The 24141-nt window shown below is 48.3% G+C and overlaps 1 protein-coding gene across 2 annotated transcripts in view; it reads left to right on the top strand.

Moving 5' to 3' along the window:
• Nucleotides 1–5140: 5140 nt before the first annotated feature.
• SV2B (synaptic vesicle glycoprotein 2B) overlaps nucleotides 5141–24141 on the top strand; it is a 70199-nt gene continuing 51198 nt past the window's right edge. The window contains exons 1-2 of one of the 2 annotated variants that reach the window (XM_040602107.1): nucleotides 5141–5479; nucleotides 11021–11193. The gene's annotated coding sequence lies outside the window, so the exon portion shown is untranslated. The remainder of the gene's footprint in view (nucleotides 5480–11020; nucleotides 11194–24141) is intronic. The other variant, XM_040602108.1, reaches the window with a different exon arrangement.

Raw genomic sequence — 24141 nt, 5'->3', positions numbered from 1 at the left:
CTGATCTCCTGACTCAGCCCTCCCTGAATAAGTCAGGCATGCACATAACAAAGGACGTTAAATATTAATGCCGAGAATTTTGTCACTGATTGTGCTATTAACATGTAGGGAACCATTCATCCTTTCCACACAAATAAATTCTGCCTAATGCCTTGGAGCTCTGCAAACTCAAGAGTTAACCTGACAATATATTCCTCTGTTTCAAAAGATGAAAACAGGGAAGCAAGAGGTGTGTGAACTGCTCTTTAATGGTTCACTGCACTTGCACTTGGGATTTTAAACCTAGACCAACAGAACCATTAGAAAAAGAGAAAAAAAAATGTTGAAGGTGATCCTGGAGGATGCAGCTGTTAGGTGGGGCTTTGCCTTCAGCAGAGCTTTGCATGAGACAGCAACATGCTACGCTTGAGCAGGTGCCGCGCCGTCAGCACAGGTCCTGCCGCCCTCATTAGCCTGGCCTTTGCACCAGGACCTGCCGACGTACCTGTGCTTTTCTGCTTAGGCCTGTCTTACGGAACGGTTTCTGCTGGATTGGAGAAATTTAAGCACTCTTATCCCTTTACATTCAACCGTTTACAGGCAGTGATGCTGCTGATGGACATCATCTGACATCACAACTCCTGGCCTGTCACAGCACGCAGCAGCAGTACCTTTTAAGAGCAGTGGCTCTTTGGAAAACTGAAGCTTCTATGCCACAAATAGTTTTCAGATAAGTGCTTACTATAATGCTAATTTTCTGTTTTATTAGTGTGGTACAGCCTCTCCAGCTCACATTTCCAGTTCAAGTAAATTGATATTGCCTCAGCAACTGTAATTTTGCCCTGAAATCTCAGTGTCAGTGGCGTCGTGTGGGTTTTAGGTGGTTTTAGGTGGTTCAGGAGCCCCTTTGGTTCAGAGGACACAAATGTAGGTGGTGTTTTGCAGCCCGTACTCTGCGGAATCGCCTCTCTGAGGCGGTCACGGGGCTGGTGCCCCGGAGCGCAGGTTGTGCTGGGATTCCCCGGTCCTCCTCGAGCTGCCGACTGTGCAGCTGTTTGGGTTGCTGCAATAATCAGGAGCTTGTATCAAGCAGAAAGTGACAGGTTAATTTTAGTAAAAAAAGTATTATTTTGCTTTGATTAAACAGAGCCTTAGTCAGACAAGCTCGGAATTTCAGTGGAAAATATAAAATGCGCTGGGATTTCCCCCCCCCCCCCCCCCATTTCTCCAAGTTTCAGTAACTCATCTCTCCTTTTAATGTTTCTGTGCAGCACGTTAGTGATGTGGGTGGCAAGTCGCATGCTGCAAGTGTTACAGCATCCAGTAAGGGTCTTTTTCTGCTCCTGACCAGCCCTGCGTAACGTGCCCCATCCAGCAGGTATGTGTGTGTGTGTACATATCCGCAATACCCCAACTCAACCGTGGGCATGGAAAGCTTTCACAGATCCAGACCGTGCCTCCAGCATGATTTCACGCTGCGGTGTGTCGAGTGTAAAAGCCTGGCTGCCCCGGTTTGAGCTGGGCACCTCCCCAAAGCAGGCAGCCGCTCGGTCCCTCTCTGGGGGAGGCGATGCAGTGCAGCCCGGCTTCACTCCTTGCTGGATGCTGTGTCCTCCTGATTTGTTTGTCGGTCTTGGCAACATAATCCCTTTGCAGCAAGACCTGCAGCGCAGCGGACTGACAGCTATTTTATTGATATCCAGATTTTTTCCATATGCTTTTTACCTACGTCTGCCAGCAAACAAGCAGCAATACCAATAATTAGACTTCACTTTTGTACAGCTTTTTTACGTTGTATTCATTATCCGTATTACTAATGCCACTTACTGGGTATAACAGTAAATGCAATCAAACATTGCCTGGGACTCTCCCTTCTATTAATGATGGATTCTGGCTTTCCTAAGTAAAGTTACATTAGCAGAAGTGGTGGAGGGAGGGGGAGGTGAGGGCTGTTTCTAGATTGATGACTGTCACCAGTGGAGAGCAGCAGACACCAGCCTGCTGGCACCGCACGCCTCGGAGAGGTAGCAATGTGCAGCTCCTGTGGCACCACACTGCAGCCCCCAGCCTCAAGCCCTGTCAGCTCAAGGATTTGCTGTGACACCCCTCAGAGCTGTTCAACAACTGCTGGACATTGAAACTGGCTTCTCCTGGCTCCTGTTTGGACAAGGACATCTCTGGGGCCAGGGTGCGGGAGCACGTGCTGTCACACTCCTGTGCATGGGGGCCCGTGTCGCTGTTCGGCTGGGGCTCCCTGTGCAGACCATGAAAGAGGGCTCAGGGCTGGAGAGGGACATGTGAGAGTGCGTGTGAGTGTCTGTACCCACACACACGTATGAATGCCCATGTGGGGAGGGAACCCTGAAAACCATACCAGAAAGCCCTGCCCTGAGCATCTGCCCATCTCTCAGCACCCTGTGATGCAGAGTACCTTTGAGGGCAAGCGCCCTGGCGTGTAAGTGATTGCTCTGGCAGAGCCATGAAATATGCATTGTGTGTTTTCAGAGTCATACTTTTCTTCTAATTATCTTCCTCTCATTTGAGAGCCTGCAAGCCATCAGAGCTCCAGCCCCACTTAACTTCTTGCTTTGCTTCCATTTCCCTTGTGCGCCTTCCCAACAGCGCCTGAGCACTGCTGAAGGAGGGTACTCGGGGCTGCCCGGCTCTGCACCAGCGTGCAAGGGTTCCTGGTGTCCTGTTCGTGCAAGTCCTGATGCTGCAGGCGGGATAAAAGAGGAGAATGGAGTGATTATGGCTGTGGGGCTCTGCTGTACTCACACAGCTGGGCCAGATCTCCCATCCCACCCCCCTGCCCAGGAGGTCTGGGGCTGCTCTGTGAGCTATATATAGGGCTACATCAACCCCCCTTTGCCGGTCTGTGTAACCATGTTCATATGTATACTTGTGCGATTAACCCTTACACAGACACCTATTTCCTTGCAGTAGGAGAGCTTGTATCATTTTCTCCATCTCTTCGCCAGGTCCTTGTTCTTCGCAGCTCAGCTTTGTTTGCCATTTACTTCTTGCAACTCTGAAACAGTTGGATTGCTGCAGATTTCATCAACGTGCTTTTTAAAATAGAAAGGTATTAGGCCTCCCTGCCCTGCTGCCTTCAATGTCAGGCAGCCTGTGAGGATCAGGTTCCCTGCTGGCACCATATGGCACTGTGGAAAATGGTTCTTCTTTCTCTGAGGTACCTGGATACAGCCAGCAGTGATTAACAGAGTTTCACAGTTGTGCCTAGGGTGCAAAGGTAATTAAAAATGCTGATAATCACAACGCAATGGTAAAGAACATCTCCCAGATTTATTGCCTCCCTCCCTGTTGATCCTACAGTGAGATTTAAATCAAATTTACTCAAGCTAGACCTATCCTGCATAGAAAACAGTAAGCAAAGTGGATGCAGGGAGTTTTCTGGGAATTGAGTAAAGCCCAGCAGGGACGTTGGGGTGCTCGTTTGGCTAGTCTGCCACATCTTCCCTAGCTGCAATCCCATATGCAATGAAAGATGACATGGGGTAGAGCAACCTTCTTCCGATAGCAGCGGCAATGGAGCTTGGAGAACATCTCCAGGACTGCCCCAAAGCCCTCTCTGGGGAAACGCAATTATGAACCATGCTGCGCTTTCTGAGCGTGACCCATGCAAGGTGCAGTAGATCTGACACATGCAAATAGAGTTACTGTGATCTGAAGAATTTGAAGTATTAATGAGCTGGAGAGCTCAGAGAAAGAGTGACAGACAAGCAAAGTGGTACTCAGTGGCACCGTGACAGACTGGCTTGCTTTTTAGTTTTGCCAAAGCCTTGATACTTGCCCTATAGATGACAGGAGTACTGATAACAATTTGACTTCTAAAGTGCTCCCACATCAAATCAATCAGTGCACCGTACCAAAACCAAAATGTAATTAAACTAATGTATCACACTAGGAGGAATAAAGCTGAGCTTCAAATCTGAGTTCCAATTTTTAAATGAGTGGATGTGAAAAAATTTAAATTAATTACCTACCACATTTTTGCTGTGGAAGTGGTGCCACCATGCAGTCACAGGAACTGTACCAGCAAGCAATTAGATAAAGAGAGACTTTCCAGGCCCAATTTGTAATGCTGTCAACAATTACAAACACACCTGAGCTGGAGATTCAAATCAGGTGAGCTGAGGGGGAGCAGGCTATAAAATACAGGACAGAGAGGTAAAGGCAGGGTGTGTGTCTGGAGGGGCCTTGGAGACAAGTAAAGGAGTTATATCTTCCAGTGCTTATATAGCCTGGAGAGGCCAGTAGCACTAGCACTGCCTTACAGGTGAGGAAACTGGGGCACAGAGTGTGAAAGCAGCTTTCTAGATGTTAGTGGCTGACGGAGCCAGGATGAGTGGCTGGATTTTTGGTTTCACTGCTTTGTTCTATCCCTTCAACAAGTGCAAGGAGTTAATGCTGAAAATTAATCTCTGTTTCCCTTTTGAGAAACCTGTGTCTCCATACTCCTATCTGGTTATAGGTTACTAGAAGCAGCAATGGAAAGCTGCTAGTGCAAATCTTTATTGCTGCCATTATCTGGGTAGTTTGGGTATTTCTCTGCATGGAGAGATGTTGCAGGGTGTGGACATCCCCACCGTGTCTGCTGGCAATGCTTTCTTAATAGTTAGGAGCTGTGTGCTTTGTTCCTCAGTAAGACACCTCCTTGTGTTATCTGGTTATCTCTTCTAATAATACAAAATGATTGTGGATGGATTTCCATGGCAGACAACATTCCCCACTGTTGTGTCCACATGGTCTCTTGTAAGTATAAAATTGTATGGACAGTAGGGTTTTTCCTGCTGCTACTTCTCTCCTGGCAGTGGACTCCCAAATTATAAACGCAAGGGGATTTTTAAATAGAACAGGCTTATCCCACAGTAGGATTATCCCTGAAACATGGCATTTTCCCTAGCTTTGCCCTTCAGCCACAACAGGGAGAGGGGTCTCAAATGTAGCAATGGTCTAATATATAAAGTGGAGAGATGAAGGATGCCAGCATAATAACCAGTCATGCTGGGATTCCCTTCTACTTACAGCTAGAAACATAAAAAAAAAAAAAAAAAAAAGCCCGAACAGAATAAAATCCTCCTTCATTGCATGGAGAACTCTACTAGAGAGCTGCAATGTTTAGCACTGGGCTGGATTTTATTACTGTGATGAAATTACACAAGCTTTGCCTCTCTCTCTCTTTGCCTGCTGTGCAGCTTCTCGCGTTCTCCCCTTCTCTCTGGCTGCCTCCGCACACTCCCTCCCCGCACGCTTTGCGGCCAGGGTGGGGGAGGCAGGGATGCAGGTAAGACAGGCAGCACTGGGCTCCCTCCCAGCCCTGGGCTCCCTCGGCTGGGATCCCCAGGGCTGCATCATTGGCATGCTGCGCCTGGCAGGACTGCATCACTGCTAGAGAGATGCCAGCGCGGAGCATCGCTGCACCGCACGCCACGCTGCGCCGCGCAGGCAGCACCGCCGGCAACTTGGGGAGCCCCAGGTAAGAGAGAGTCGCTCCCTCTGCTTCTTTGGAAAAGGGGGAGAAGCAGTTGCTGGAGGGCTGGCAGCATGTGGGGTCTCGGTGCCCAGCGCTGGACAGGTGCTGAGGCAGCTCTAGGGGCACGGGAAAGCTCCCTGTAAAAAACTAAAACAAAAGATGCCGTGGAAAAGGGGATGCTCAAGGGTGTGGAGTCGGTGTCTGAGTTGGGATGAATCGGTGGGGACTGTCAGGGACTCTGTTCGCTTGTTGAGGTTGGAGAGGTCAGAGCCAGGGTGAGCGGAGCAGCGATTTAAACTGGCCCTGCTGCGCTGCCTGGCTGCCCTGGCTCTCTGCAGAGGAGCTGCTGTGCCTAAGAGTTGTAACTCGGGCTGAAGCAATTTTTAAAAGCGTGCTCCTGGTGCGTGTCCAGCTTGCGGTGGGCTGGGGGGAGGAAGGAGAAGGTGTTTGCGTGGGGAGAGGGGCAGCCGTGTCTGCATGGGAGCTGTGCATGCCTGTGTAGGTGGTGGCACCCCAGGGCTGGGGGGGGGGGGGGGGTGCTGGTACCTGCACCCACCCCGGCCCCGTCTCCCCTGCTGGTTACCACACTGTCAGCACCCATTTTGATTGTCCTCCCTTCGTTATCCTCCCCAGTCTCCAGGAGAGCTTAAATGCAGCTAAAGCTGCAGTTAGTCACCTGTGTTAGGAAGCGTTAAATGAAGGCACAGAGGGAAAGCGATGATTTTAGGGGCTGGCGGGGCTGGGTCTCTGAGCGGTGGCTGTAGCAGGACCTGGTTTCTCTGGTGAGAAGTTTCCGTGCGTGTGTGCATGCCTATAGCACATCCTGTAACACATCCAGGCGTCCGTCTCTGCAGGGACTATTTTTCTTTTAGAGGACAGGTGTTGTTCAAAGGAAATTTTCATTACATGTGTCAAACTGCAGTAATATGATCTATAACACCAAAACCCTATTAAGAATGGTGGGTGGGAGCGGGGTTCATAAGGATATTACTGGTCAGGGATGACCTTTTCTCAGGAAAAGAAGAGAGTAACAACCTGATGGTTATAATGTGTAGGTGAGGAGCAGCGCGGTGCCCCGTGTGCGCCGCAGGGAACACTCGCTGGGTTTAGGTCAGGCACTCGTAAACACGTATTAGAGCTTAAAGGGGTCTCCTGCCACAAGGAGCCACAGCAGGAATTTCAGGTAGGGTGAGAGTAAAAATCATGTGTCTGACATGGCATGAAAACTGCTGTTTCATGACTCCTCTGGCTCTCTAGTGTTATTATTTGGGGGAAGAGAGAGGAAAAGGGTTAATTCTCTGGCTTTCTTAGCTAGATATTGAGTATACAATAATGCTGCAGTGATCATCCCTGGCTGAAAGGACTGAGCCAGATGTCTCCTCCTCATTTGGAAATACATCTTGGTGCCCCTGCCCTAAATGACGTGTGGCCCTAACGCTTCACTATGCCCATGGTCAGATTGCCCTGTCCTACAGGACAACCTGGAGAAAGGAGTGGGAACACCGTCCAGGGCTGCTTCTGATTCTGCTTCTCAATGGAAAAGCCTTCTTCCACCCCCCAGCAGAAAGAGGGGGACACGGGAATACCTCCCTCCCCTGCAAGAGAGCTGCCACAGGCAGCAGTCACCTACACAGGGGCCCTGGGTCTCGAGCTCCCCGAGGTCCTAGTTAGCTCCTGATGCATCCCCTCTTCAGGGCATGTCCACTGATATTAGCTGAACTCAGCTGGGGATCAGATCTGCAATGACACTTTTGCTTTCCTGACACGATTTTGCAAATGTGTCATGCGAGTGCTGAGGGAATCCTCCCAGAGCATCAAAGCAAGACCCAGAAAGCAGCCGACAGGAGACAGCCTGCCTGTCCAGTTTGCCCAGTCATGAGAGGTCTGCCCCATGAAGCAGCTGTGCTATTTGCACCCATTTATGTTCCAGAACATCTTTGAATGAAACTCACTGGTACCTGACAACAAGGGGGCTGAGCCAGGGGTGGAAGCCCAGTTTTTATACCTCTTTGTGCCAGGTTCTGATACAGCCCCCAACCTGCACGTGCACAGCTGGGTGCTCCCCAAAAGTTAGCCTTGCACATACAGATGATCTCTGCAAATCTGGCTGCTTGTCTGTAGGCAGCGTGTGGGCACCAACTTCTGAAAGTGTAGCCTAAGCAAATGTGAAAAATCCCATGAGAATAAGAGTACGTGAGCTGGTGTTTGGTACATGGGGTGCATGTGTTTAACTTCAAAACAGGAACTGATCCAGCCTGTACCTGCAGGGAAAAGGCAGGATGCTGAAAATATACCCCTTTCTTGCTTGTAATAACCTCTGAGCTGGGAGCATTGCTTTGGGTGAAATGAAGTAGGAGAGATGAAAAAAACCCAGGAAAATCCCCCATGATCCGTCGTGAAGCTGTGCCACCCATACAGCACGCTGCTGGGCAAAACTTGGTGAGGCAGGTCTGGTTTTTGAGGCATAGCCTGCACTTGGTGCAGCATGAGCCCAACTCTTTCCTCGCCTGCTCTGGGTGCCACCCCCTGGATCCTTCCTCCTCTGCTCAAAGCTGTTGTGGGTGGCCTTCTCCTGGCCTGGCCACAAAGTCCCAGGGCTGCTGACAGCCCTGCTGGGGAAGCCAAAAGCCAGCCTTGAAAATCCTCTTCCTGCCTTGTCAAGTCGGCAAATTGATTTTCCAGATCATGAGCTGAACCTCTGAAATTGTTCTCTTCTGAAAAGATTATGGAATTACTCCTGTGCTAATGAACGCTTTAATGTTACGGTGACTAAAAGTCCCATAAGGACTTTAACAGCCAAAAAAAAAAAAAAGAGACGTTGTAGGAAAGAGGAGCCTGTGGTGGCTGTGTCAGACCTTACTTCACCATCTGGGGCAGGGGGGAGGAGGAAGATGACAGATTGGAAAATGAGAGGAGGGTGAGGAGAGAAGCGTGGTCTGCTGAGAAGCTGCTGAATCCATCAGGGATATCTTCCGCAGCTCCCAACTTTATCCCTCTTTCCGCGAGAGCAAGCTGGGAAGGTAACGTGTTACCTATTGCTTTTCCTTTTCAGCAGAGCCAGGTGGCCATGCCCAGCTCCCCAGGGCGGGCTGCTGCAACCTGCCATGGGATTATCCGAGTTTAGCACTTACCCTTCGGCCCTCCTGATGCGCTGCTGTCAGGCTCTGTAGTTCAGGACCGTGACACCGGTTTTCAAACGTACAGTAATACAGTATGTGCCCTGACCCCACCAAAGGAGCTTGGCACTTATTAGGGAGAAAATATGCTTCTGCGAATGTCTGCCACAATCCTGCTGGCTTTCACAGAGCTACAGTCTTGCTTCTGCTTTACTAACCCTGATTTTATTGCACCATAACTCTATGGGTTAAAACCGGGTTGTCCCAGGTTTGGGGGAGAGCAGGGTTAACCCCCCAAGGTGGGACAGAGCAGCAGTGCAGGGAAAATGTCTCCTGCGATGCAAGGGGAAGGCTGGTCTATATTTAAGTAAGGGCTCTGCACAGAATGGGTAATCCTCTTTCTGTGAATTATCCAGCCTGGGGATTAGACTGCTTTAAACCCCCCCAGGCCAGCCCTGCTGCCGGTGGGCTGGGTGGGAGCCAGGGGGGCAATGGCCGGAGGGAGGGAGGTGCGGGCAGGTTGCTGATGACTCATTTGGCTGCTGCCAGCCTTGCCAAGCGCTCGCTCCAAGAGGTCACCGCGGGCCCAGACGCAGAGTGACACACGAGTGACGTGCAAGGCAAAAGGGAACATTATGGCATCCCGATTAGGAAAGAACACAGAGCTTTATAAATAATTGTGGAGGTGAGGGAGTGCGGCAGCAGGTAGGAGGAGGGACTAGAGACCCAGAGCAGCAGTTTTCCAAAGTGTAATATCCTTGCTAGACTTTTTCAAGCTGTTTCTCTAACCAGAAAAAGGGATGCTTTTTGAGCTGCAGCCGATACATCTGAGAAGGTGCTCCAGACCCACCTGCTTGGGCTGGCTCTGCAGATGCAATTCTGGCCATGCAAGTCAGGTTCATCTATTTGGAGTGCGACTGGATCACTGTCGATAATCCATTAAAATGTTGAATGGAGGCCAATGACACAACTCAGGGACAGTGAGGGTTGGGGGGTGGGGGTGGGGGGGTGGGATGTGAGGGGGGAAGCAGGCTGGATTGCACCAAAACCTGGATATTTCACAGTTATGGAGCAAGTGCCCTGTGCATAAAGACGACAGATTTCTGTCCTTCACCTAGTCCACAGCTGCTGGAAAAAAAGGAGCCCTGTCACTAATCTCACCCTGGGGACTCACACATGCCATAGAGGAAACGTTCTTGTCACCCTTGCAAGTGGGTCTTGGGACCAAGCTTTGGTGGGGAGAAGAATGAGAAAGGCTCGGCTGTGCCATGCCATGCCAGGCTGTGGCTGTGGCTACCACCCAGCTCTGCAGGGATGCCAAAGGCACTCTTCCTCTTGGTGCTGAAGGCAACAGAAAAAGTGTGTGTGGGATCTGCTTGTGAAGCAGGAACAGTGTCCTTGTCTGGGAGACCGAGATAGCTGGCACTGCTGATTTTCTGTGTCTGGGTTTGTGGTGGGGCCACTCTTTTTCCTCCCCTAATCTCTAGAAGCTGGGCTCTCTCTCCAAGTTGGTATAGTTTGTCTTCCTTCACTTAGCTTTCCAGGCTTTAACTAAGAAATCAGTGCAGGATTATGATTTCTTTAATTCCCTTCACATTTTACTGCTGCCTGGACACCTTGTCACCTTGTCGTGGAGCTGTATCCCCCTGGATGCTAACCCTAAAAGCACAGCTGCCACCCCCCAGACTCACCCTGGCCACCCTTGTCTGAACTGCTGAAAAGTCAGGTTTGCGCATGGGGAAGTTGAGCACCAAGGCACTTTATTTTTTTTGCCTTTAAATCAATTTATTCTACTCTCTGCTGCTTATCCTACATAACTTAAATCGGGATTTAAAACCTATTGTATTTTCCCCTGCCCAGAACTGGGACAAAGTGAAAGCCTTGTCATGCTGTTCAACGTTCCCACTTTTACTCACATCATCTAGAGGATGCCATTTAAATAACTTCAGGGGAGTCTGAGTTGAAGGGGGAATAAATGACTGGTCTCCCAACTCACTGCTCGGATGGGAAATACCTTGGCTGGCCCTGCAGCTCCTGCCTTGCCCAGACACACAGGCAGAGTCAGTGCAACCCTGGCTTGTTTCTGTGTGTGAGGTTAGAGCTAAAAATCACCAGAGACAGCCTGGATGGAAGTGGAAGAGGGAAAGCAATGAAGGGAAAGACCAGGGAAAGTCTTCTCCTTTAACATGAGCTAGTGTCTTTCCTCCCCGTGTCGCACATCCTCAATTTCCTGTTCAACTTAAAGTCAACACATCTGTCACGTTAGCATCTCCGCTGCCTGGTTCCCCAGCCACCCCCCTCCCATCTGCTCTCCCTCCTGCCTCCAGCCTCCCTCCACTCCCATTGCTTTCTGGCTGGAGTGTGTGTGTGTGTGCGTGCGCCTGTGTTTTCTGCTGGCTGATGGACTTTTCCATTGATTGTGCTTCAGTACCTGGATGCAGGCGCAGTGGGATGATCGGCTTGGCTTGCAGAGCATTTACTTCTAATCTCCGGCTTGTGACATCCTAGCAGAAAGGGGTGACCCTTTCAGAAGCAGCTCCAGGGGCTAGAAAGAGGGGAAATGGCTGGTGAACGGCTGTGGTGAAATATTTCCTAGTTCTGGTAAGCGATGCTTTTCTCTTTGGTCCCTCTCTGGGCAATCAGTCCGGATGCAAAAGCAGTAAGGCTTAAGGGGGTAAAAAGCAAAAGGCGGGGAGCTGAAAAAGAGACAGAAAAAAACAATGAAGCCCATTCAGTTTGTACTGAAGCTTTTCCAGGGGTCAGTGCTCATCAAAGCAATTTAATTACTATTAGCGAGAGGCTGGGAGCCGAGCAGATCAAACAATGTGTGTGTGTGTGTCTGGGCAGTTGGAGCCGCTTTCACCCACATGCAGCTTCATCACCCACTCTGTATCTTTTTTTTCCTACATGATTTCCAGCTTGGTCTGGGGCACCTTTGAAGCTCATGACCAAGCATCAGTGATACTCTCCGTGGGGTAGTCCTAGGTGAGCTGCTACCCGAATGCTGCTTTTTCTGCCCTATGCTCTTTACTGCAGGAGCTTTGGAAGGTCATTCATTAATTCTTGCCCCTCAATTTGCATAAAGCCCCTCAACTTTTCTAGCTGATAAACTATAATATCCATCATGAAGTCTAACTGCATTTTACCCTGAAACTGGTCCCCTAAGTTCTGTGAATAGGTGATATTGAGATGCATATAAAGATGCTTGGAAGGACGAGGGTCTAGCTGGACTACAGTGTTGGGACTGTGAGCTATCTGATGTCCTGGACATTGGCTTTTACCCTAAATGTGAGGTTTGTGGGTTGGTTTATCTCACAGGGCTCTCAAAATGGGTGTCCTGCTTCTAAGTGGAGTGATTGCAAAGCTCTTACACTGGGGATGAATTTAGGGCCCTTCTTCAAAGAGGATCAGGAAATAATAAACCTAAGAGCAGCCTTTGCAATCTGTCTGTATCGAGTCTGCAAAGGTCTGTACATAACATACCTCTGATGACAAAAAAAATCAAAGGAAAAATACAGTGGTAAAGCTCTGGCAATTTGCTGGCAGGTACAAAGCTATGACCCTCTTGACAGACCTGTGTTCCACCCAAAAGCTGCTGCAAGATTTGGTTTGGGAATACCAAAACAACTTATTTCTGGATTCATTTATGACAGGCAGAGTTAAAAATTACTCCTGAAGAACATTTCAGAGATGATTTGTTTATAAAAATATTCCTCTCATGATGTATTCATACAGAAACCTCCACTTGCTAAAAATTCATACATTTCCTACTCTTTGATGTTAGATACTGTGCCACTTCGAGTGGGACACTCTGGTTATTGCACTAATTCTAGAGCAACCCTGAAGTCTCAAGCACCAGTTACTGTAAATCTAAAGAAAAACATCCTCCTCTCCTAAGCAGTGAGTTTTGGCTTGGATTTTTGTTTCGTGTGTGTTTCAGCATGACAATCTTTTGTACCAAATCTGCGTCTGACAATCAGTGGGTGAAGTGAACACAGGAAAGTGGAAGGGGCTGTGCGTGACTAGATCCCAGCACCATACGAGAAAGCGAGACTGTGGGAATTGCCATGTTTGTCGTCTTGTGGGGGCGGGGGGGGGGGGGGGTGGGGGGGTGGGTGATGATTGTATCTGTGAGGAAATCTTCTTGGAGAAGACAGCTTTTGCTTCCTTTAACCAAAACATCTTGGTTTCTTTCAAAAACTCAGAAATCCTTCTTTCCATGTTTCCTAGAAAAACATTTCTGAGCACTAGAAGCTTCTATACATTCTTTTTCTAGTTGAATTATCTTCTAAAGCTTGCAGGAATGTTGATGTCGGAGTACTTTTGCTGTCAGCGTTGTGCTGGTGCGCACTTGACTTTTCTCCCACATTCAGTCTGAGGTTCTGGCCAGTGGTGACTCTGCTTTCCTGGTCCCCGCTGTAGGGCTGCCTCCAGCACTAGGTTAATTTCCCCTGTTTAATTAATGGCTCTGTAATATTTATAAAGAGAAAATCCTCATACCCATCTGTGGTAATTTCGGTATGTCTGCCAAGACAAAATTCTAGGGCCAAATGAATATTACAATATGCTAGATCTACAGATTTTTATAGCATCCCAAAGATATTTCCTGAGAGACACTGATTTGATGCTGGGGAAGTGAAGGACAGATCCTAAAGTCTTTGACTCTGGATGGAAAGAGAATTCAATGTACTACAGAATTAATGAATGTTATGACTTCCAGTTGAAGTTTAGTCTTCTCATGGACATTTGGGATATGAAAGATGGATTTCTCTTGTGGAAAAAACCCAAACATTTGGTAAGGGCAGGGAGTCATATGAGATCCTAAGTGAAAAATACGGCAGATCATTCCTATGAAGACACTTGGCATCAGTGTCATTATGTCTTCAGGACAAGGTAATCCAGGAGATGGAAGATGAAACTTTCCTTGCCAGGGAAACTTGGAATTGGAATCCAGTCACCTCTTGCTTGTCTCTCCAGATTTTTCTTACCACATCTGCTAAATTACCACCAGCTATTTGCGTTTTAAATGAGGGCTTCCTCCCGCACAACCCATCTGCTCAGCCTGTTTGTTCTTCTCGTGCAGTCACGACTTTATGATCACGTTTATGTCAGTAGAAGCACACTGGTGTTGGAGAGAGAAGGAAGAGGGGAACAAGATGACCTTGCAAATTCCCTTGGCTGGATTGAATTCAAAAGAGGACTTGGGTTAAAAGAGGGGGAAGAACTCTTATGAAAGAGAATTAAGCCAGGGCAAGGGAGCCAGGAACTTCAGGCTGCTTTGAGGATAAATCTTCTCTTTTTTTGGTACTATCCTAGGCAATCTTTATGATTAGACATTGTAGACTCTCCCGCATCTAAGGTGACATAGCTCACCTCATCTGGGCATGTTCTTGACTGCCTTAATGCCAGGGAGGAAGAAGAAAGTAAGGCTTTTCTTGCTTGGAGGTGGCTGGAATGTGAGAGTACTTTGTGGTATTTTAATCTGCCTCATTGAAGTGGAGGGCCTGCAGGTTTTCAGAGATGTTTTCTGCAGATATGATTATAGATACAGAGGGACATGATAGAGTTCTACAAATTTGTGACATGGAGACAGTGAGTAGGGCTGTTGACTATCTCTTCAAATCCAAGACCCAGGCAACAGAAGAACTAGCCAATAGAAGCCAGGTACAGACCAAGATGCCTCTACCCAACCATCCAAATGGGAACTAGTCCTGGCCCATAATCTAAATTACCATTTCCAAATAATAAGCACTCCTATGGCCAGCATGCCTTCCAGACCAGAACTACGCTATGGCTAACCAGCTTGGATCTATCTGTACCCTTATATAGATAAGATATAAATATTGATTGTGCTTTATAGGATGCCGCCCACCCCCCACAAAAAAAAAAAAAAAAAAAAAAAGCTGGATGTGCTGAGATGTACTCAGCTGTGTTTTCTTCTCCCAACATTTAAGAGTGGGCATCAGCAGGATAGCTCCCACAGCCGTGTAGACTGTGTTCCAGATATTTGGGGTGTCATGACCTGGCTTAGCTCAGCTTATATGACAGCCACTCATGCCTGCTGTGCATTTTCTATAATGAGAAGGTTCTATAATCAGGGGATTGCCCACCCGTGGCAGAAAGCAGCTGTCCTTTAGGTAGCACGTAGCAGCCAAGAGAGCAGAATATGTTATATTCAACAGTAGAGATTCTGGGAAAGAATGGAAAGCAGTATGTGAGCCCCAAAGTGGTACTTTTGACTGAAAAAACTGCTCATGATGAGCCATGCATGAACACAACCATGTAAGAGATGCCCTCTCCTAGCTCCTGCTTCACAGTCATCATTGTCCTGCCTAGGAGAGAGCCCAGCGCTCTCGTGCGAGGGCTGTGGCCGGCTGATGCTGGGCTGGCTCCTACAGGAGATGCTGCAGGACTGTGCAGCAGCTGGTTCTGGATGATTCAGTGTTTCCAGTTAAACCTGGTGTTTTGCTGTGATTCATGGCAGCTCTTGTGGGAGATGGCTTTGCAGGAAGCTGGAATTCATCTGCTCCCAACTGGGTGATGGATGGACTTGTTCGAGTTCTGGCTCCCGCCGTGCTGCCAGCACAGCTGTCTCCCTGGCCTCTCATCCTCCCAAACTGACAGAGGGTGAGAAGAGTGGTGTCCTCAGGACAAGGCAGCTCTGGTATTTCTACCCAGCAGGGCCCTGGGCACCACTGTGAGGTGGAGAGTTTCCCATTCTTTGCTTGGAGGTGATCTCTGCTGGGTGTTTTTTAAAATGTGGGAGGGTGAGTAAAATCCCTGCGGGAGATTCTTGACCATGGAGAAAGTGCTAAGGGAGCCAATCTGCTCCTGCGTGTGACATGTATGTTTTACACCCCTCCTACTCTCAAGGGCTGAGCTCTGATACTGTAGTGGTGGGCTGATGGCTGGTCCTCTGCTGAGGTCACAGCCACGTCTGAGGGACTGCTCCCACCACATCCCTCCAGGCAGCAGGGAAACACCTGCCTCCTCCATGGGACATTTCTCTTGCCCTTTATGGCAGGTGGTCAGGTTGCTGCAGCTTTGCCAGCTTTAACTGCTCTAATTATGGCAGTTTACAGGTTCCTGACTCCCTGAGCTCATACCCATGCCCTCCTCAGGCATTTGCGATGCTCCTGGTGTCTCCCCTCTGCTTTGGCACTCAGAGAAAACCTCCATAGAGGTGGTGGTGGTGACTTCTTTGAGGAACTTCATTTATGTAGCAGTCCTACAAGTAGCGGTGGTCCTCAAGCCTGATGACATCTAGTTTGGCAGCTACCATCCTCCTCTGAGGCACATTCCCAGGGGGATTAGTGCAGCCAGAACATGAGGCAGATTGAATTGGCTGCCTCCATGAGGGTGATTGAGGGATTAGTGAGGCTTGGGGGACAAGAATGGAAGTATGCAAAAATACTTCTCCAGCTGCACTTGGCACAGAGGATCTATTGCACTGGACACTCATACTGATGGATAAAAGCTCTTGTAGATTTACAAGCTATCATGGACGGGTGGATCCTGATTTTTAGTCTCAGGGCTGTAAATCCAGTAAAATATGCAAAATTCCTCTGGATTTATACCAGAATAAAAGATACACAGGCTACTATGAGGGATATGGCACCTCTAATGTAATAAACACAAAAAGTGACCATTCTGCTTTCTGTACAGGTGGGGCCAGGGTTCTGTCTGCCTCAGAAGACGTGGGAGGGGAGAGAGAGTGATTTGGGCTCATGGCTGCTTAGGGCCACAAGAGGTGGGGGCTTTTTACAAAGCTCTGCAACAACCGGGATCTGGTTTTCAAATGCTTCCAGCCAACTGCAAGGGAGAAAACCTGACCCAAATTCCTGTCGCCTACTTCCACTGAAGCTCAGAGTGGACACTAGTGAGATCAGCCACTTCTTGAATCCTGGGGTCAGCGCTGGGCCCTCACTGCAGGGGGGACATTGAGGGGCTGCAGCGTGTCCAGAGCCGGACTGGGGCACAAGAACCATGGGGAGCAGCTGGGGGGGTTCAGCCTGGAGAGGAGGGGGCTCAGGGGGGACATTATCGCTCCCCACAGCTGCTGCAAGGGGCTGCAGCGAGGGGGGTCGGTCTCTTCTCCCAGGTCACAAGTGATAAGACAAGAAGAAATGGCCTCAGGTTGTGCCGGGGGAGGTTTAGATTGGGGATTAGGAAAAATGTCTTCTCTGAAGGGGTGGTCAAGCCTGTAACAGGCTGCCCAGAGAAGTGGTGGAATCACCACCCCTGGAGGTGTTTAAAAAAAACCTCATAGATGAAGTGCTCAGGGACATGGTTTAGTTGGTGGCCTTGGCAGTGCTGGGTTAATGGTTGGACTTGACAATCTCAAGTCTTTTCCAAACTAAACGATTCTATGATTCTATTCTTGGGGGGATACGTTTGTCCTTGTCCTTCTGCAGCCCCCCATGCCACATGCACTCACAGCCCAAATTCACAGGTGTTTTAGCAGGGCTGTCTCATGGCAGGGATGTACTGTGCATCGGTTATGAGCATGCGTAGATGAGATGTTAAATGATTTATACACAGGTCCCAGTTGAGAAATCCCAGTGGTTTCTTCTCCTGATGCGTAGCTGCTGTTGGTGATTAACCAAACTTTCCTGGCATTCAGGAGCTGAGGAGCCTTTTCACTTGTGATATAGACCCAGTGTTGCCAGGCTTGGTGGAGGCTGAGCCTCCCTGGTGAGCCGAGGCTAGCTGTGACCAGCATGAAATGAGCGTGGAGCCCATTTCCAGTGGGGCTGGCACGTGCGTCCGGCCATCGTCGCTGCCATTCATTAGCCCTCTGGGGACTGCGGCGATGCTCTGATGTCTGGCCACCCCTGGGAACATGGGGAATCCCTTTTGCATTCTCAGAGCCAGAGAACTGGAATTCAGAGCAGAGTATTTTTAATTAATCTTGTATTTATTATTTATCACAAATTGAATATGCTTTTGGCTCTTTTTTCTTCTTTTAGGTAAGGGTATTTAGGGTCGGTTATTAGTATCTATTTTATAATGTTAGCAAGACAGGGTTTTTTGTTCTTAAGAACTCAGACACTGCAAATCATCAGAGAAGCTGCCTTTGCTGTGGTCGTGGCGGGCACAGTGCCCATGAGTGTAGGGCAACATGGGCACCTTCAGGGCAGAGTGTCCAGCAGCAGGGGAGGGAGAAGGCAGAAGCCAGAGCCTTGCTGGGCTGCTGGGGGGCTGCGACGGGATGGGGAGGGGCAGAACTCAAGGGCTTTTGTCAGAAATGCTCATGGACCATTTCTGAGCAGAAGGCATTTGGTATTTTGACACATTTTTGAAAAGCCAGGTATAGCCACTGGCTAAAGCGGGTCACTTTGGGGGCTCCTGCTAAAGGCTTTATTTTAAAGCAACCCTCCTTCAGCCCAGTGGCTAAAAGAGTCTGTGCTGAATGCTGCAGAGCCAGCCCACTGAAGGATGATGTCCTTTCAACCGCTCTGATCCTCCTGACAAACATAGGACAGGCACTAAGGGAATGAGGAAAGATGTGCTCCCCCCCCCCCCCCCATGCAAGTTCTGCAGAGCCTTGTCTGTAGCCGAGATTTACAGCTTGCCTGCTTTAAAACCAGAAAGGAGTGGGAGAGTGCTCCAGTCCTGCTGACTTACAATTACGGGGTGCTGAGCACAGCAGTTTCCCAGCCATCAGTAGGAAAGCAAGTAAGATTTACACCTGGAAGTCAGCTGAGAAGTTGGAAGAGAGGAATGAAAAGTAAGATGCTTCGAAGCCATGCTCTTTGAAGGCTGCTGGGGCTAAAGCAGCAGGCTGAAATGGGGCTTCTGTTTGGCTTTCTACTGCAGCGAGTTTGTGAAGGAGGCAAATGCTCAGGATGGAGAGAGGCTCGGTGAGGATGGGAGCACTCGCCCCCCCGCAAGCTCTGTGCCAGGCAGCTGCTGCCGGTCCTCACTGTTTCAGGCCATGCAGCTGATTAAATATTGAAAGGGTTTGGTTGCTGTTGCTTGAAAGCTTCTGTCTGGATGAAAATGAAGTTACACGAGGACAAGTTTGTGCTGGTGCAATTAGTCTCGGTTTAAATACAGTTGACCGTAAACAGACCAAAAATAGCTTTGTGGGTTTTAACGTAAAAGCACCGTTAGGATGTGGGTTTGGGTTACTCCTTTTGGGGGCCAAGGTGTGGGAGAGCTCAGGGAGGGGGGGTATTGCAGATGGGGTCAGGCTGAGTTCTCAGAGAGACCCTGTGGCATTCAGAGACTGTTGCGGGGGCTCAAAGGCTGGTTGTGATGGGAGCTAACACCTGAGGCTTGCATGTTCACACAGCAGCCTTGCTGCAGGCTCACCTCCCACACACCCCTGGCACCCTGGGAGAGACAGTGATGGATGGAGAGGCAGGCAGAGAGGGGAGGGAGAAGGGCTTTGCGGTGGGTTATAGGGTTAGGCAGAGGCAGGAGGAGAGCTGGGATTACGGCTAGAGGCCAAAAGTGGGTGGAGGAAGAGATGAAAAGGCTTGATGTTTCTGGGAAGCTGCATATAGACAACAGGAGAGCTCTATGAAAAATCAGGCACCAGAGACCTTGAGGTACCTAAGCAGCAGCAGAAGGAAGCCAAGCGTGGAGGAAGAAGGTCCTTCACTGACTAGTGGCACAGCCAAATCTCAAATACTGATAAGAAGAGTTGCTTTCCTGTGAAAGTAGAAAAAACTGACCATTTTTCTGCTCTCCAGCCAGGCCCACGGCTGCACTTTCATCTTCTGTGAGGATGTGGAAGGCATTTTCCAGCTTGTTAGCTGTACACAGTCAGGAGCATCCTGAACTTTAGTGGCTCGGTGCCTTCCTGACAGACCACCAAATGGGCAAGCCTTCACGGTCCCCATCCGTGAGTCCTACAGATTTCCAGTCACCCCCTGAGCTTTTGGATAACCAGGGTGTTGGATTCACCCATGGAAGTCCCAAAATCACTAGTAACGCTTGTTTGCGCTTTCATGGGTTTGTACAAAATTGCTTCTTTCCTGCATCTGGCCCCAGTGAGGATGCAGCGATCTGGGTGTCTCTGTGGGCTGTGTGCTGCAGGGAATGTCACCGCAGGCAGGGCAGAAGGGCTTGGCCCTGGGGTATTTAGTCACTTGGAGCACTCAGACCTTTGAGCCGGAAAAGAAAGTTCCCTTCATTATCTGAGTGTTCAGGCTGGAAAGTCAAATCTTCTGTCCTGTGACCAAGGGGAAATTTTACAAAATCTCTCTCCTCTGGTTAAGTATAAATATATCCAGAGAATAGTTATCCATTTGATTTCAATGTTGCACAGATGCTGGAGAGTCTGCCGTCCAAGCGCAAGCCACCCAGCAGGCAGAGTGGCCATCCAGCCTGGGGAAAAGGGCAAGCTGGGTGCATGGTGCTGGTCCCGCTGGTTCACGCAGAGTTTGGGGCAGAGAAAGGAGAGGCAGTGTTTCCACCCTTCCCGCAGGAGGAATTTAGTCCTTTCATTCGACTGTATTTGTTTTAATATATAATCATCACTTAAAATGGGTTTCTGGTCATTTTCATCTACAATTTCAGTCAAATCTGCCATAATTTTACTAAATATTTCTAGGTTTTGATGGTAGCATCCTATAGTAGAGGAGACCTGTAGAAACTCCTGTGAGTAAATGTCCAAGCAAAGTAAGCTTTGCTTACTTGCAGCCTTAGTGAACTGGACAGGATTTGCTAAACCAAGCAAGGAATTTAGCAGCTCTTTTTTTCCAGTGGTCAGGGAAAAGGGATCATATTTATCTTTCTTGTTCAGACTAAGGTGGTGTGTCTGCAGCAGAATTTACTGTTCACATTTTCATTATTCTTTAGAGCTAATTGAAACTTGATTTAAAAAATTACGCTAATCAGTTCAGCTTGCAGTAGCCATTGATCACTTTGTAAGTGCTTTTTAATGGTGTTATGTGACAATCGTTAATTGTACTTGATTAGAAGAACATGATTACAACAGGGCTGCGGGATGGATGGATTGTCAGCTCAGCAAATCTGGATTAATCTACAGTCCTGAGGTTCTGATGCATAACATATTTGAAATCAAATTAAAAATACGGGCTAGTGTTATTAGAATGGGATGTGTGTTCATGGTGAAAGTCATTTGATATAATTTTTGCATATTTTTTGTTCTTTCAGAACATCTAATGTAGCTGTTCAGTTTCAATTATTGTTTCCCAATTGTTATAAAAAAGTTGTCTTTGCACTGGGAAGTATTCCATCTGGAAGACTTCCAAAACAAAATATTTCCTTTGACATTTAAAAATCAAATTCTGGAACAGATTTTTATTCCTACTAGATTTAGATGTGACATTTGATTAAAAACCATCCAGAATTTCCATGTCCAAACAGTGTGCAGTAAAATGCATACTGATAGTAATTCTTTAATTAACCATTGTTGGGTTTTGCTTCCTCATACCTGCTATGAAACAATACTACGGTTTTGGCAGGCTTACAACATCTGAGACCACGTGGCTCAGCAGAAGCGTGTGGCATGTAAGGAAGAAAACACGATCTATTACATCTATGTCCCACATCAAGTGAGAAATAACACCAATCCCAAAAAGTTGCAATAAGGCTTCCCAGGCAATCCATTCAGCTCAGAACAGATGTTTTCCAGGGGTCTTGATCTCCTGTGCATCCTCCTGGCCCAGGACTGGCTGACTAAGAGTATTTTCCCCTTCTGATGCTTTGTGAGGGCAGCAGCTGGGGCTGGGGGCTCAGGGCAGAAGCTGAGCCCTGCTGTGCACAACCTGCTGCTCTCACCAAAACGAGCTCTTTAACTCCCTCAGAGGCTGTGGCACCTGAATGACAAGAGACAACTTTTGTCTCCTTCCAATTAGCAAGTCTAGCTGGTGTTCAATTTCTTCCTTGCTTTCTTTCCTCCTTTCTTTCAGTTTAAAGTGCATGGGAGGCCCTCACCGTGGAGGGTTCTCTTTTGGATGGGAAAGGCTATCGCAGGGGGACGACTGCAGGAGGGACAGTGCTGGGCTCAGGGACATCCACCTCCCTGCCGGGGAGCTTCAGTGGCCTTTCAACGGCAGCAAAACAAGCAGCTCCTCACCCTGTCTTTACAGTGGGCTGGTGGTGGCAGCTGGTCGATCCCTACCCTGTGGGAGTACAGGAGATAATGGAGCTGCTTCCTTGATTAACTCTGGCAGCGGCTGCTGAGTTAATTAGTGGCCGAATATAGGATGCTGGCAAAACAGCATTGCTAATTTGACCACAAATGCAGCTTGGAGCTGAGTGGGATTGGGGTGAATTTCATTCCCCCCTGTTAGCAGAAATATTTTTCAAGATCCATTCAAAATGAGTGAACAGGAGATGCTATGGCTGTTTCCACTGTGAGGTTCCATCATAAGATTCAACCTATGTGAAATTTCAGTGCGGAGTCTTCCTACACGGCTTCATTTTGCATCCATCTGGCCCTGCTTGCTCATGTCTGGATCGTCTTTGCCTTGCCAGCGGTGGTCATTCAGGTTTCATCTTCCCACTAGGAAGGGGAATCTTGCTTGCTTCAAGCGAGGGAGATCTAGTTAAGCACGAGAGGCTCCTGAGAGGTGTCTAGAAATAATTCCTTTCCTGTGGTTGCAAAAGCAGAGGCTTGCTCTGACCAGCCATGCACGGTTAAAGCACATACACAAAGGCAGAGATCTCTCAGGATCCAGCTCACGTGCAAAGGACAGATAGGATCCATGAAGCCTTTAGTAATTTCACAGGGAGACGACCATTCAGGTTTGCGTGCACTCAGCATCCCAGTGAGAGTGCCTGTCCTTGCAGCTGGAAAAGAGCTGTTAACAAATGTTCCTTACAATAGTAACCATTTAGCCGTTGGCTTGTCTCCATGCCAGGATCTGTGCATCAGCAACTCTTTGTTTCCGGCTGGTTCCAGGTAGACAGATGTTTTCTTTGGGGGTGCTATGGAGACTGTAAATGGTTTGGATCAGGATATTGCGCCTGTGCTGTGTCTGCTTTCATCAGATGCGCTTTCTAAAGGACATTGGAGATAACATCTTCTGAGTGGGTGATGGAAGAAAGGTGGAGTGAAATGGGAGAAAGGGTGAAAAACGGAGTTGCTTGTTCAGTTACCGAACACAGAGGAGGGTTTTTGTTTTTTTTCTCCTCAGTAATTGCTGAGTCAAATGTGCATATCAAAGTTTACTGAACAAGCCCTTTCTGCATCCAACCTTATGCAAAACATTTCTTGCCTGAAGACAGAGCCAATTACCATGCATGTGTTTACCCAGCTCCAGGAGCCTGCCTAGCTCCTATCTATATTTCATGAGTCCCGACACTCCCCGAGGCTTGCTGCACTCTGCTCTGCCTGCAGTGAATGGCTCCTCAACTGCAAAAGCCGCAATGACTCAAGAAAAAACACACAAACAGAGGAAGCTCCCTGGATTTACCTCCCCTGGCAGCCTTGGCCTTATCCCCTTAATGCTGGGTGGCATTTGGATGCTCTTTCAGAGCCTGCCAGCAGTCAGGCACATGCAGGAGCCACCAGCTGGTTCTCAATCTACCTGCCATTGGGCCGATGTAGAAAACAAGCTGCTCCTCAAACCCTACACGAGGTGGTAGCCCATAACTACCAACTTACCAGCCATGCTCTGCTGTCTTTTCCATTTTTAATTCATGGAAGGGTTAAAGCAAGGTCTCTTACATCTGGATCAGCCGTACGGTCAGCGCGGGGTTCATGCTCACAGGATACTTCCCAGCAGTTTGTCTTTGATTTTTTCAGGAACCCCAGTGATGAGGTTTCTGTCTTTCCCTTTGAGGTCCTGTCCTTCAGCCACAGAAATATTGCTGTTGGGAAGCTTTGCCTAAACTTTGACATCAATTTGCATTTCAGGCTTTCACATCTGCTGCAAATGCCCCAGCACCTGGCCAAGCTGAGCTCTCATCTGGTGTGACTGGGAATAGATCAGTAGCAACGCAGCTTTCCAGCTTGCTCCCCTGGTATATTCCCCATGCAAACGTAGCCAGCTCTGTTTGGGAAGTAGACAGGGTGGGGTTTTATGACTCCTTGATTGCTTAGAAACTTTCTTTTTATGCCCAGTTGAAATGTCTTCCCAGCCAGTTGACATTCTCCTTGTTTTTGCATTGATGTTGAATTTGGAGCGTTTTTTCCATCCCTTTTCTCTTCCCCTGCTCTTAGCACAGCTGGGTCCAGCTGGACAGTATGGATGGTCTATTTACACTGTCCAAGGAAGCCAATGGATTAGTGTAAAAGAGAAGCTTCTCATCTCTCTTCAGAGACCGTGCTCCTTCCCTCTGGTCAAAGAACGTTCATCCAAACATTCTATTCTCAAAAGAAAAAGATCAGTTCTGGACGAATCAGAAATGCTCGGGAAGCAAATGTTTCCTTTTGTCTTTTTTCACTGAAAATGATCGAACCTACTGCAGAATTCTGAATCCTTGGGGAAAACCTAGTGAATTTTGAAAAAAATATATTGACTAATATGAAGAAAAAGTTTATTAGCATCTCTTTTTTTCATATAAAATGAGACTATTTTTTGACCCTTTCTCCCTGCTTTATCTGCCTAAATGAAACAGACAAGC

The sequence above is a fragment of the Falco naumanni genome, chromosome 7, assembly GCF_017639655.2.
Source record: "Falco naumanni isolate bFalNau1 chromosome 7, bFalNau1.pat, whole genome shotgun sequence".
NCBI lineage: Eukaryota > Metazoa > Chordata > Aves > Falconiformes > Falconidae > Falco > Falco naumanni.
This window is presented reverse-complemented; position numbering and strand designations above follow the sequence as displayed.